Source organism: Malaya genurostris, chromosome 2 (genome assembly GCF_030247185.1).
Source record: "Malaya genurostris strain Urasoe2022 chromosome 2, Malgen_1.1, whole genome shotgun sequence".
In the NCBI taxonomy this organism is placed as follows: domain Eukaryota; kingdom Metazoa; phylum Arthropoda; class Insecta; order Diptera; family Culicidae; genus Malaya; species Malaya genurostris.
The window spans coordinates 4,526,221-4,540,147 of record NC_080571.1 but is presented as its reverse complement, the minus strand read 5'-3'; positions in this window follow the sequence as shown (position 1 = coordinate 4,540,147).

Here is a 13,927-nt window from a genome sequence, read left to right as displayed (position 1 = left end):
AATTCATCGACCACTGCCGATCGTCAGCTGAAATTTGGATTTACGAGAACCCGAGATGACATAGTCTAATGATACTATTCTAGTTTTAAGTTAATCGTTAATTAAGATTAGAAAATACCCTTGGCATCTTAAAGCTTAAGCAGTGTGCCTTAAATTATATTACATTATTGAATAAAAAAAAAGAATAACAAATATACCACAGAAAGTAACTTTCAAAAATAAAGAATATTATAGAAAATAAAAGAAACGTATTTTATTAAATGAGTCGTATTGTGAAGGTTCTTATACCACTTGTGCATGCTCTCAGTTACTGCATAGTGGAATGTAGGAAAAGAAATGAATCCTTATTACACTTACCTACAATACTATTTACTGCTACTAATATACAATACTCAACTATTTCCGTGTCTAGATATACAACTATATCTTTTGATAGAACTAATTACAATATGTTATTAACAACCTCTGTTTAAAAAAAATCGTTTTTTTAAACAACCGTCCGCCGATTGCCGCAACACGCTAATCAAACCAAAAGAAGCTCCCTTTCCTGTTCCTACTGGCTGTATTCCTTCATACTTCAAACACACGGAAGCCACCAAAGCGAAACCGTCCCGCGTAGGATTGTATTGTATCTACATACGACGAATTCCGAGCATCGAAAACATTACTGCGTTATAAAGGGGGTGGCGGCATAATGCCTTATCCCATTCCATTTTCTTTTTTCTTCGCAGCTATATACGTCTGCTGCTGTTCGTTGGGAGGGATTTACGATTTCAAAAATTGAGGGTGCACATTGTAAAGGCCATCGCAAGTAATGCATTTTCGAATCATTCGCACTAGGGTTGCTGGTTGCAATGTAGGCAAAATAAAAAAAAAACATCTGCGCCATTTTGCACTGCAGCGATGGAGGTGCAAATGAATACGAAAAGATTGAATGAAATTCAAAGAGATCATTTTCACAATTTTTTTATGGCATTAATCATTAAAATTTTATAAGCAACAACAACAATATTTTCATCACAACAATTTTATCATTCATTTCATTTCATTAATTGATTAATTTGTTCAAATATAATAATATGTTGCATGCATATAACAAGTACTACTGTGGGTAAAAAATAGTAAAACTTTGTTCATAATTTCAAAATTCTTTATTTATTCTTCCAAATCTATTACGCCCCCCTCAAAGTACACAATACACTTGTGCCTACGTTTTTTCCAATTCTCGAAACAGTTGTTAAAGTCAATTTCCGGAATAGCCTTCAACACGCGTAACGAGTCACGTTTGATGTCTTCAATTGACCCAAAACGGTTTTCCCGGAGCGGAGGTTGGAGTTTGCTGAATAGCCAGAAGTCACACGGAGCTAAATCAGGCGAATACGGTGGTTGCGGAACGATATTGGTTGAATTTTTGGTGAAAAACGAACTTAATCCAGCTTGCAGTGAGATGATACATTTTTTTTATCAATCCGCGTGCGTTTTTCGCATGAATATTCTTCGGTGTGCTTAGGTTTCATCGTTCCAAATGACAGCTTGAAATTTCAATCACTCATAACCTGCAATTTTGGTACTGCAAGTAAGATCGAAACGAAAAATTGTATGAAACCATAAAATTAATTCTGTGAATCTTAACGTATGAAAATCGATTAGGAATTTCATAAGATGTCGCAGTGAGTTCCACTGGATTTTCGGTCATTTTGGTGAACGTTTTTTGGTCATTATTTACGGTACTCTTGAAACGGAATTCGGGGACCAAAAAGCAAAGCCAATACATTACATTTCCTCTGTAGAATTTGGCCTTTATGTTTCAACAGACTTCGCAAACGATAATTAGCGTATAGAATCATGGAATGTCTAGTACTACGATCCTACTTATATTAAGAATACTTTTCATCATAAGCCGAAACGGTTCGTATGGCCATGAATTAACACGTCGACTAAATTGGAATAGTTTTGAGCTCATTGACGGTTTGAATATTTAAACAACTTATCACCCTGTAATTCCAGTATTGACAGTAGGAATCGGATACAATTAATCAATTTTGTATGGGACCGAGAGTTTCTCAATTGGATTTTTTGTTTATGAAATTCGATGTGGTCTTCTTTGAGAAAACGATTGAGTTATTCCCGAAGCCAGTTTAATTGACATAAGGGATTGTAAAACATTTCATTTGATGTGTTGTGGCCATCTTTAAGAAATCGTAGTGCATTCCAAATAAAATTTTAGAGTACATTCCGGGATCGAAAACCGAATACTGGTCAAACATAAATGAGTTAATTTGGTCATCGACTAATAAAATCTGCAAACCCGATAAACCCGATAAATTTATGTGAAATTAGGATTTTTACACTAATTACCCTGTATCTCCGGAACCGGAAGTAGGATCTGATTAAAAACAAGAAGTATTTAAGGAATCCTAAGATATCTTATATCAATTTTATATGGAAAAATCGGTTATGCCGATAGAATTGAGTGAAATTTTTTCTCACAACACTTTTGCTAAAATCGACGAACTAATTCGAATGGTATATGGGTGTAATTAGTTATATTCTTTCAGCAACCATTGCTGTAAACAGTTTAGATAAATAACGTGCTAAAATCGAAACGATGCCAAATGTCATGAATATGGATGCTTATGTCGTTATCGCTTGATACCAAACCTAACCCAGTTTTCACCCTAACTGCTGTCAAACCGTTTATTTGAAGCTAGTTTCGAACCTAGTTTTAACGTTGTTGAACTGAAAATCGCGTCAGTTTCGAACCTGGTTTTTATATCAGGTTTGCTCAAACTCCTGTTGCTAAGTGCGAAATCAACAAAGTTTCGTGAAAAGTGTTTGTTTGATGAAACTACCCTGGGGCAGTTTCAGTTTTCTCAAGCGAAAACGACATTAGAAACAATTGCCTACATCGCTGCATAATCGTGTTTCGCTTTGCTTCCAATCATCGCATTATCATACTGCTGATATAGAAAAGTCTCAGAAAGGAAGTATTTTAACAATCTATGGTTTGTTGAATAGCTATTATCGTGAGAAATCTAAGTCTCAAAACATATTTTGATTACAAGGACAATTATGGCAGATATTGCCAACAAACTGAAAATTTTCAGATAAAACTTCGTATAACTCAAAAAGTAAACAGTTGATTCAATAGCGTTCAGTTCGCCGTGGAGATGTTTTATTAGCGACTAGTTTGATTAAAATCGATTCAGCAATCTTTTAGAACTCGACCTCTTTGTTAAGAATTTTTTTTCGCTCATTTTACCCCTTTACTCCAGAACACCAAGTCGGATCCGGATAAAATTCGATAGGAAGGCATTGGATTTTTATTTGAATTGAATCGGTTGAGCGGTCTTGAAAAGTTTGATGCATATGAAATTCAATAGCAGGCTCTACGATTAAGATAACCTTCAATTACCTCTAAGTTTTTGAGAATTCGTGCAACCAACTCCGAGAAAAGCGACTACGTATTTCGTACACAAACCTTCTAACTGACAATCTCGGAGAACTGATTAGGGCTGTTCAGAAGTGTTCTAGTTCTAGATGCATAATTTATGTCGGTTTTAAAATTTAAATCTATAATTTATAACAAAATAAACTGGCAGCCCCAGCAGCGTTTCATTTGTGTTTCAAATATAGAAATAATAGAATGACAGTTTATACCAGTTTTAAGTTTGACAGTAGAACTGTTCGAATAAATAAAACAAAAACGGTTTGCTGGGGATACGTTTGTTTCAGTTATATTATAGACCACCCATATGAATCTTGCAGCTGCTGAATTTGCTTTATGGTATGTGACGATAGATTCGGAAGTATCTTCTCTCAGTTATTGCATAACATTTATATATAAGAAAGGCAAACAGGGTTCAGCTCACTGCACCAAATGTCATGAAAAGGATGTTGTACACTGTCTTTTAGGTGCTGTACACAGTTTTTCAAATGCATATGAAAATCGTGTTTCACTTCGCTTCCAAACATCGATTTATCATGAAACGCTCAAAACTCCTTTTGCTGAAATAAAGAGGAAAAGTCATTTTCACAAAAATGCCAATATTTCCATCAAAAATGCACCACATCTCGATAATTGAAGAAAACTGTCAACATTATTGATTTTCAACATGCTTTATCGTGTTTTTTTTAATCATCAGAATCAAATCAATCAATTAATCAAAACAACTTGTTCGTTTTGCAACATTCTGAACGTTTCGGCACCAGAAATTTAATTTTCGGCACTAGAAATTTAATTCCACACACAAAATTTAATGGAACTTCTTTGTTGAATAATTTCACTTATTGTACTAAACATACCAATGAATATTTTGACATGACACTTGGCACAGATGACACTGACAGTCATACCAACCTAGAAAAAAAAACTTTCGACCAATAAGGTTTCCGCGCGAAATATAACTCAAAAGTCTTTCTACTTTTCGCCCACAGTAGTAGTACAAAGTGTTAAGAGTGTCTTGTTTCAACAAGAAATCAGTAAACTTTTTTTTTCATCTCTGAGAATCTCCGTTTCGTTACACAAACGACTGAATGCAATAGTCGAATGAGTGCTACTTAGTTTGGAAAACTCTTTTAACTACTTTGGAATGCAAAATCTGGATAAAAGCATTAAATTCCAAAACCGGACATGGATTTTGCAATTCAAAAATCGTTCAAAATCGTATTTTTTTAGCAAGAACCGAACAAAAAAAAACTTTGAATGCAAAAACCAGCCCGGTCAGCCGGGTTTTTCGAAAACAAATGTTTTTTTCTGGCATCTCTGGCAGTGAAATGACCGCTAATAACAAACAAGCAAAATCGCAGCAGCAGTCAGTGAAAAAAAACTTTGTTCGCAAGAACCAGATAAAATCATTTGTTTCGAAAGAACTGGTTAAGTTTTAGTTCGGTTTTTGTATTCAACGTTTTTTGTCTGGTTCTTGCAAACATAATGTTGGTTAACGATGTTTGCATTGGAAAATCCGTGCCCGTATTTGCACTCAATGTTTTTATCAGGTTTTGGCATTCCAAAATACTTAAATGGGTTTTCTAAGAAGTGTATTGAAAATAAGCTATCCACATACACTTGTGTTGTACGCATGTATTTGTGATAGTTTTTTAAGCTCAGATCACAGCATGCTGTGCATTTGGCTGTCAGCTTTCGTTTGACTACTTGTTTGTGCGGTTAAAATTCTTCGTTTACAAAATTTGGCGTATTGAAAAGGAAGTGAAAATTAAGGTTCTGGACACATGGCTAAGTGAGAAGGGTATTACTGTGCGAAAATTAGTGAAGCGGTTTGGAATTCATCATGCCAGTGTTAAAACCATCATTAATAAGTTTTTTGGATCACTATTCTTCTGATGAGCTACCAGGAAGAGGCAGAAAATCCGGTTCTTCCAACTCCGAAACTAGACCAGAAATGGTATCTCTACTCATATAGAACAAATCGATGTCAATACGTGATTTGGTCAAAAAAGCAGGAACGAGTGTCGGAATGATCCAGCGTATCGAGAGGCGAAATCACCTGAAGACCTACAAGAATCAGAAAATCTCGAAACAAAGTGTAGAACAGAAAAAGCGAACAGCAACAAGAGCCCGGAAATTGTATTCGCGTTTTTTGCAGTGTCCGGATGCATGCGTTTTGTTGGACGATGAGACTTATGTAAAGGAGGACTCAAAAACCCTTCCAGGTCCACAATATTTTACTGTCGTTGTTGGAGAGGATGTGAGCGATGCGGACAAGTCGATTCAAATGGAGAAATTCGGACGGAAGGTACTGGTATGGCAAGCAATATGTTCCTGTTTTGGCCGGATTTAGCGTCGGCACACTATGCCAAGACCACTGTCAATTGACTTGCCGAAAAGGGGTATAAATTTCATTGAGACAAATATCAATCCACCAAATTACCCTCAGCTTCGACCCATCGAACGTTACCAGGCAATCGTGAAGAAGGTCTTCAAGAAGACTGGTAAGGCAGCTGGGAACATGCAGGAGTTCAAAAAAATTTGGGCTCAAGCGTCCAAAATATGCGATGCAACACTTGTCCGGAACTTGATGAAGAGCGTTCGATCAAAAGTTCGAAAATTCGTAAAGGAATAACTTGAATTTCATTCGGTTTTCGTTATGCTCAAGTTTAACCTCGTACAATAAAGGATCAATTTTTAGTTTGAATTAGATATCGTTTTTTTATCATAGTTTGAAAGAAAAATTTAAGGATTTCTTATTTTCGATACACTCCTTAGACTAAGTTGCACTTTTCTAATTTTTATATTCAGCCGTTCATATTCAGTTACAAAAAAATTCAGGTTTGCCTAAATCAAAATTTGATTAAAACCGTTCGATAACCTATTATTGCCGCCACTACTATTTTTCACGGAAGCCATCTTGGTGGTTCAATTTTCGACCACTTTTTCAAGCGTTTAAGGGCATATTTCAGCAATGAAACGTTGAATATTGATTTCCAAAGCATCAATCGTTGCTGGTTTTTCCACTTAAACCAATGACTTCACGTATCCCCACAAAACGTAATTGAGTGGCGTCAAATCACTCGAACGTGGAGGCAAATTCACCGGTCCATTTCTCGAAATAATGTTGTCGTTGAAATGTTCTTTCACCTCTTCAGGCCAGAGAAACTTTCTGACCCTATGCGCGGGGTTGGGAATTGAACCCAGGTGGTCTGCATAAAAGGCATCGATTAAACCATCACGCTACACTCGTCCCCGATAAGGCGATTGTTTTGGCTGCAGTATGACAAGTGGCACCGTCCTGTTGAAATCACATTTCGTCTACATCCACTTCTTGAAGATTTGGCATCAAAAATTCATTGATGATGGTTCTGTATCAATTTCCATCCACGGTAATGCGTCATTCTTCCTTATTTTTAAAGAAATAAAGACCGATAATGCCATCTGTCCATAGACCGCTCCAAACAGTGCATGTATCGGAATACATCGGTAATTCTTTAATGGTGTTGGGATTATCTTTGCTCAAAATACGGTAATTTTGCTTGTTGGCGTATCCATTCAACCTAAAATGCGCCTCGTCACTGTAGAGTATCTTCGTTCAATTGATTAAGAGACTAATTATTGAATTCACGGTGCATGCGATGGTTGCGTGGCTTCCATTCTTGCACCAATTTTGAATTTTGTATGGTAAACCCAAATCTTTACGCAAAATTTTCCATAAAGTCCAACTTCTTGCGCACGACGACGAATACACAGCAAAATTTTCTTCTGTACGCACTCTCCTCATTCTTGTCGATGGCTTGGCATCCAAAAGAGTGAATGTAGACCAAAATTTTTATAATTACGGAGACCACAAAACCATAAAATTCACGAAGTACTCTATAACCAGTTTTAATTGAACACTTATTTGGTTCGTTGTTCTGGAGTTAACCTATTCATAATGATTTGCGAAACAATACTGAGTAGAGACGTCACTTTAAACTGTCGAAACAACATTCAGACAATATAGTAATACCTATTTAAAAAAAAACTCCTAAAAAACACTCGCTATATTTGAATCCTGCTTCGAAGATATTATCAAACGACTATTGCGCTTGAAAATTCAAGTTTTTGCACTTTAAGGATTTGTCCGACTTCCTGCATCCGATATTTGCATTAATATTTCACTTTGCACATTCTCGTCTTATTACAATTGTCTCCTTATGTTCGTTTTTGTATGAATGTCTACAGCTAGACGGCTCAAAAATCATACTATTTTTTTCCTTGTTTGTTGGTCTAAATGTGATTGATAGTTTCAAATATCTATTACATAACTTTTTTCCAAATCACTCGTTTGATTATCACTTATACTTCAACTCACAACAAATTTTGATTTCTGATGCCTGTCAACTGTTGATATTTATTAACTGTTCTAGAGGACCAATTCGTCAACACTGATTCAGGAAAGGCTGATTCAACAAACGTTGTCCTTCGCCTCCTGAAATTTGCTAGCCCGAAAGTTTCCCCGATACAAACAATTTTGCGTGCGACAACCATTAATGCAAAGCTATCACAGCTGGGTCATCCTTAAAGGAAACCCGGCACGAAGGTTTTGACGGACAACTGGCACGAAATAACCCCTTCCCTTTGTTGGACATTGTGTCATACGTGTATTCGGCTAAGAAAACCGGTTCTCACGGCCCTTTTTCCAGTAACGGTTCAAGCAGGTAGGAAAATCTGACCGTGCCTTGCCGAAAACTGTCCGTTAAACCAGTTTTTACCCTTCAACACTAGCATCGTATTTACTTTACTAACGCGCGGGGAATATGGTAAGCTATGTTCTAATGTCCGTCACATTAATTGCCCAATCTCACTATCTATGCCGGTCGATTCCGCTTTGTATTTGAATCAAAAATTGTGCCCAAACATCACATCCAATCATTCGAGGCCGAAAAAAGCAATTTCCTCAGCGGAACGTTATTTAGGAAACCGTGGAACGAACAATTCATCACGTGGGAACCGGTTTCCGGTCGATATTTTTTTTTTAATTTCGCCTATGACCAAGAACCAGTGTCCTGTATCAAAATAATACCCCATTCGGTCCAGCAGCGAAACCAGTTCCCGTGGTGTCCCCGTTCGGAAAAGGGACGCTAATTTGCATACTGCAATCCTCGAAAACCAGTTTTAACCCTTCCGTTGTTCCGTTGGAAAATAGGCACGAACACGAGCACCGGGTCAGTCCGTGGACCTTCGACTCCGTTGTTAGAGACAACAACAAAAAATGAAGAAAGGTCATTGTGTTCCTAATTTATGCACAATGTGAATCATCTGCCCGGATCAGGTAACGAAGCTGATGATATAAATTAAACACTCCTGTCGAGATTCGTACCGGTTTGACCGATAACACGCACGACGATGGTGCCGAGAGCGAGACGAAGGTTTCGTCTAGGGGGTTGGAAATTCGTTGGCACCCCTTTTAAGATTTATTTCTTACGCGGTGCATAAACGCGGTTTCGGTCTTGCTCTACCGAATGAACTTCGTCCGATTGACTGCTAGGAAAAATAAGAATGTGGTTTTAGTCTAAACAAAGAAAAAGAATTATCACCACTTTCTGTTTTTAGTGTGTGTGTGTGTGTGTGTGTGTGTGTGTGTGTGTGTGTGTGTGTGTGTGTGTGTGTGTGTGTGTGTGTGTGTGTGTTCGCACGTGCTTGCTCACCATCTAGCTTGAGTTAATGAAAGCTATCGATTTGACTAATGAACCATGTACAATGTAATGTAGAACAATTTTTGAATCCCAACCTCAAACAGAATTAAAAAATTCGTTTATGCCGATCAACCTCAGTAATGATTATGAACAAGTACACTGGGGTCTCTTTTTACGCGGTTTTTTTATGCGGTTTCTTTTTACGTGGATTTCCGAAGTTACGCGGTTTTTTAAACGGATTTCCGAAGTTAAGCGATTTTTTTCGGCATCAAAAAAAAATTTCGATTTTGAAAGTCTCAAAATTTGCGTATGTCCTACAGTCGATTTTCACAAAAAAAAAATTTTGAGATTACGCCAGATCTGGACGTTTTATGCATTTCTACACGGAAAGACCGAAATCAGCATTTTGGCGAAAAAATTAGTTGATTTTCTGATTTTAGTTAGTTATTTTTTGAGACAACTAAAAAAAATCTTACTTTTGCTAGTTTAGATTTCTAATTCTAGTTCCCTTAATAATAATAAAATATTTGTAGAAATGGCTATTTTTTTAGTTGAATTCACCAATTAAACGTGCTGTTATTTCTTAGCTAAGGCACACTTCATACCCATTCAACTAATTTTTTAGTTGATTTAGAGAAATAAAACGTTGTTTTCAACCAACACAAATGGTTGAATTGGTTTCTGCAATTGGCAGCTATATGGCGCTCTGTCACCGAAAAAACGTTAACACCATAATGACTACTAGCCACTAGATGGCACACTACTATCGAAAAAAATTTCAGTCGCTTTTATCTTTTCTATATTGGCAGGTATAAAAACGATGTTTTATTGGAGAAAAAGACATAAGCGAAACATAAACTTCTTTTTGAAAATTTTACTTCTAAATCGCTGTTTTCTTCATTCGACGTCGCGAAATCGACTCTCTCACTGAAAACTTTGAGCACTCGGAAAACAAAAACCGAATACGTAGCCCGGAATGTTAGAAGATACAAAAAACATCATTTGACTTGTACAATTAGAGTGCAACATTCGAAATTCACATCACTGTTCCGCGTAAAAACATTATTACCCACAATCGCCTCAAATGCGCACAAATTCACAAACAATTTGCAAACAGTTTCAACAAGACTGTCCCTTTTAGCTTTTTAATGTATTGTTTTGCTTTGACACTTCTCATGAGTTTTTGGCTAATAAACTTATTAATAAAACCAATTTCATTTTTGTTTTCTTTGTGCTGTCCTTCAGTAATGACGGTGATAGATAAATAGAAACAAATTTTCTGATTTTAATAACGAAATTAGTTGTCAATGAGAATTTCGTGTTGGATTGAAATATTGCTGGTTTGTGTCTAGAATATTCGCCAACTAAACACATTCTCTAAAAATAGGAGTTTTTTTCAGCACAGTCAATTCTAAATTTTAACTAATTTTATAGTTATTTTGGAAATTTTGTGGTTAGAATCAACTAATTCAAAAACAGTAATACGAATTAGGAGCAGAGCTGATTTCGGTCGTTCCGTGTAAGATATTTGGCATAAAAAATTTGTTTTTCTTTAGTTCGGAGGTTTTTTTTACGCGGATTTCCGAAGTTACGCGGTTTTTTTCGACATCAAAGAAAGTTTTTCGATTTTGGAAGTCTCAAAAGTCTTTTATTTCAAAGTCGATTTTCCCAAAAAAAATTAAATCGATTTTCACAAAAAAAAAATTGTTATATTTGGCATCAAACAATTTTTTTTCTCTAGTTTGGAGTTTTTTTTACGCGGATTTCCGAAGTTACTCGGATCCCCGAAGTTACGCGGTTTTTTTACGCGGTATGTATCCCCCGCGTAAAAAGAGACCTCAGTGTGTCGATATGATCAATGCCAAACTTTATAATCTGCCATATGTAAGCCAAACATCTTAGGCCATCTAGGGCTGTTGAAAAAATATTAACTGCACTGATGAAAATGACAATTTTTCATCCTGATAGTCGGACAGACAGAGGTCTGTGACATACAGCGGGTGCGATACTATTTTCATGTTGCAATATAACTTTTTCATATCTTTGGATCCATTTCGACCATTTCTCAATCAGTGCTTTATTCAGATTAATATTTTATTAACGGGGAAGATGCGATTTACTTGGAGCGAAACTCGATACTATGACGCTATTACAGTGCTGTTCGAAATAATAGCAGCGCGGAAATTTTTTTGAGAATCGTGTCTCGACAAGCCTATGTTGTAATTATATTTGCTATTTTTAATTGTATTAGTACTAGTGCTTTTATGAAACAATGATAACAGATTTGAAGAGAAAGTGATCACATCACTACAATAATTTATAAAGTGTTATAAGTTTATAACACATGGATCAATAAGTCCCGAGACTAAAGCAGATATGGCGCTCGTACACGGAACGCCCGAAATTAGCTCTGCGCCTAATTCGTATTACTGTTTTTGAATTAGTTGATTTTAACAACAAAATTTCCAACATAACTATAAAATTAGTTAAAATTTAGAATTTACTGTGCTGAAAAAAACTCTTATTTTTAGAGAATGTGTTTAGTTGGCGAATATTCTGGACACAAACCAGCAATATTTCAATCCAACACGAAGTTCTCATTGACAACTAATTTCGTTATTAAAATCAGAAACTTTGATTCTATTTATCTATCACCGTCATTACTGAAGGACAGCAGTGTCAAAGCAAAACAATCCATTCAAAAGCTAAAAGGAACAGTCTTGTTGAAACTGCTCGCAAATTGTTTAGATGTTTTTCGCATGTGTTACGATTTATCTCTATATAAATTCTAGTTTTTACGCGGAACAGTGAAGTGAATTTCGAATGTTTCACTCTAATTGTGATGAAGTTTTTTTGTATCTTCAAACCTTCCGAGCTGCGCCGTCCGGTGTACTATTTGTATTCGGTTTTTGTTTTCCGAGTGCTCAAAGTTTTCAGTGAGAATGAAGAAAACAGTGATTTAGAAGAAAAAAAATTCAAAAAGATGTTTACGTTTCGTTTATGTCTTTTTCTCCAACACAACATCGTATTTATACCTGCCAATATAGAAAAGACAACCGCGTCTGAATTTTTTTCGGCAGTAGTGTGCCATCTAGTGGCTAGTAGTCATTAAGGTGTTACCGTTTCGGTGACAGGGCGCCATATAGCTGCAGATTGCAGAAGCCAATTCAACCATTCATATTGGTTGAAAACAACATTATATTTCTTTAATTCAACTAAAAAATTAGTTGACTGGATATGAAGTTTGCCTTAGCTAAGAAATGACAGTACGTTTAATTTGTGAATTCAACTAAAAAAAATAGTCATTTCAACAAATATTTTATTATTATTAAGGGAATGAGAATAAAAAATCTAAATCAGCAAAAGTAAGATTTTTTTAGTTGTCTCAAAAAATAACTAACTAAAATCAGCAAATCAACTAAATTTTTCGCAAAAATGCTGATTTCGGTCGTTCCGTGTAGTAAACCAGTAACCACGTCTTTCTAGAGTACTAACCTTTGCTTGAAACGGGTCAAAAGTTTAAGTCGATCCGACCAGAAACAGCTGAGTTATCGAGGTTGGAGTAAAGTCGTTTTGTAGTGTGTTTAAAAAATGGAAAAAACCGAGTTTCGTGTTTTGATAAAACATTGTTTTTTAATGGGTAAAAACACCGTGCAAGCGAAACAATGGATTGAAAAATGTTATCCGGACTCTTGTCCTTCAAAAGCAACGATTTGTCGGTGGTTCGCCGAGTTTAAACGTTGTCGTACCGACACAAATGACGCGGAACGCTCGGGTAGACCAGTGGGAGCCGTTACACCGGAAAATGTGAGTGAATTGACAAAAATTATAATGAAAGATCGTAAAGTGAAGCTCCGTGAGATTGCTGAGGTGACACAAATATCATATGGAAGTGTATTTACTATTACTTCATGAAAAATTGAACATGAAAAAGATTTTTTCCAAGTGGGTGCCGCGATTGCTTTCGATGGAACAAAAACAGCCTGGCGAAATTGAACGAATTGGGCTTTGATCTGCTTCCCCACCCCCCATACTCGCCAGATTTAGCCCCCAGTGACTACCGGCTCTTTGCTGATCTTAAAAAAAACTCCAGGGAAAAAGATTTGGCTCAAATGAGGAGGTCATCGCTGAAACTGAAGCTTATTTTGAAGCGAAAGATATATTTTTTTATAAACATGGTATAGAAAAATTGGAAAAACGTTGGAACCATTGTATCACCCTAAAGGTGATTATGTTGATGAATAAAAAAATTTTGCAAAAAAAAAATTGTTTCCATTGTTAGTCTCGTGACTTATTGATCCATGTGTTAAAGTGTTATAACAGCATGGAACAAAAAAATTCCTAGCTTATCTAAACACTGTCCCAGAAAGTATGGACGCACTTTGATTTCGCTGTAAATAATTCACAAGTGTTAGCTATTCAAATTTTATTCGATATACTGATAAAATTAGACTACAACAACAGAATATTATTCTCAACATTTGCTACTTAGTCATTTTAGACTAGCTGGCGCACCTTCTTGCGAACGTTCTTCATTAAATTCCGTACAGACTTCTTGGCGACAAGTTTTGATACTTTTTTCCAATCTTTTTTGAACTGTTAAATGGTTTCGGCTGTCGAGAGATGTTTCCTAAGCCTTCGTTAATGCCCAAAATTCCTCAATTGGTCGAAGTTGTGGGCAATTTGGTGGATTCATGTCTTTTGGGACGAAAGTGATATTTTTGTTAGTATACCATTCTACCGTTGATTTCGAGTAGTGGCAAGAAGCAAGATCTGGCCAGCAGACAACAGAATC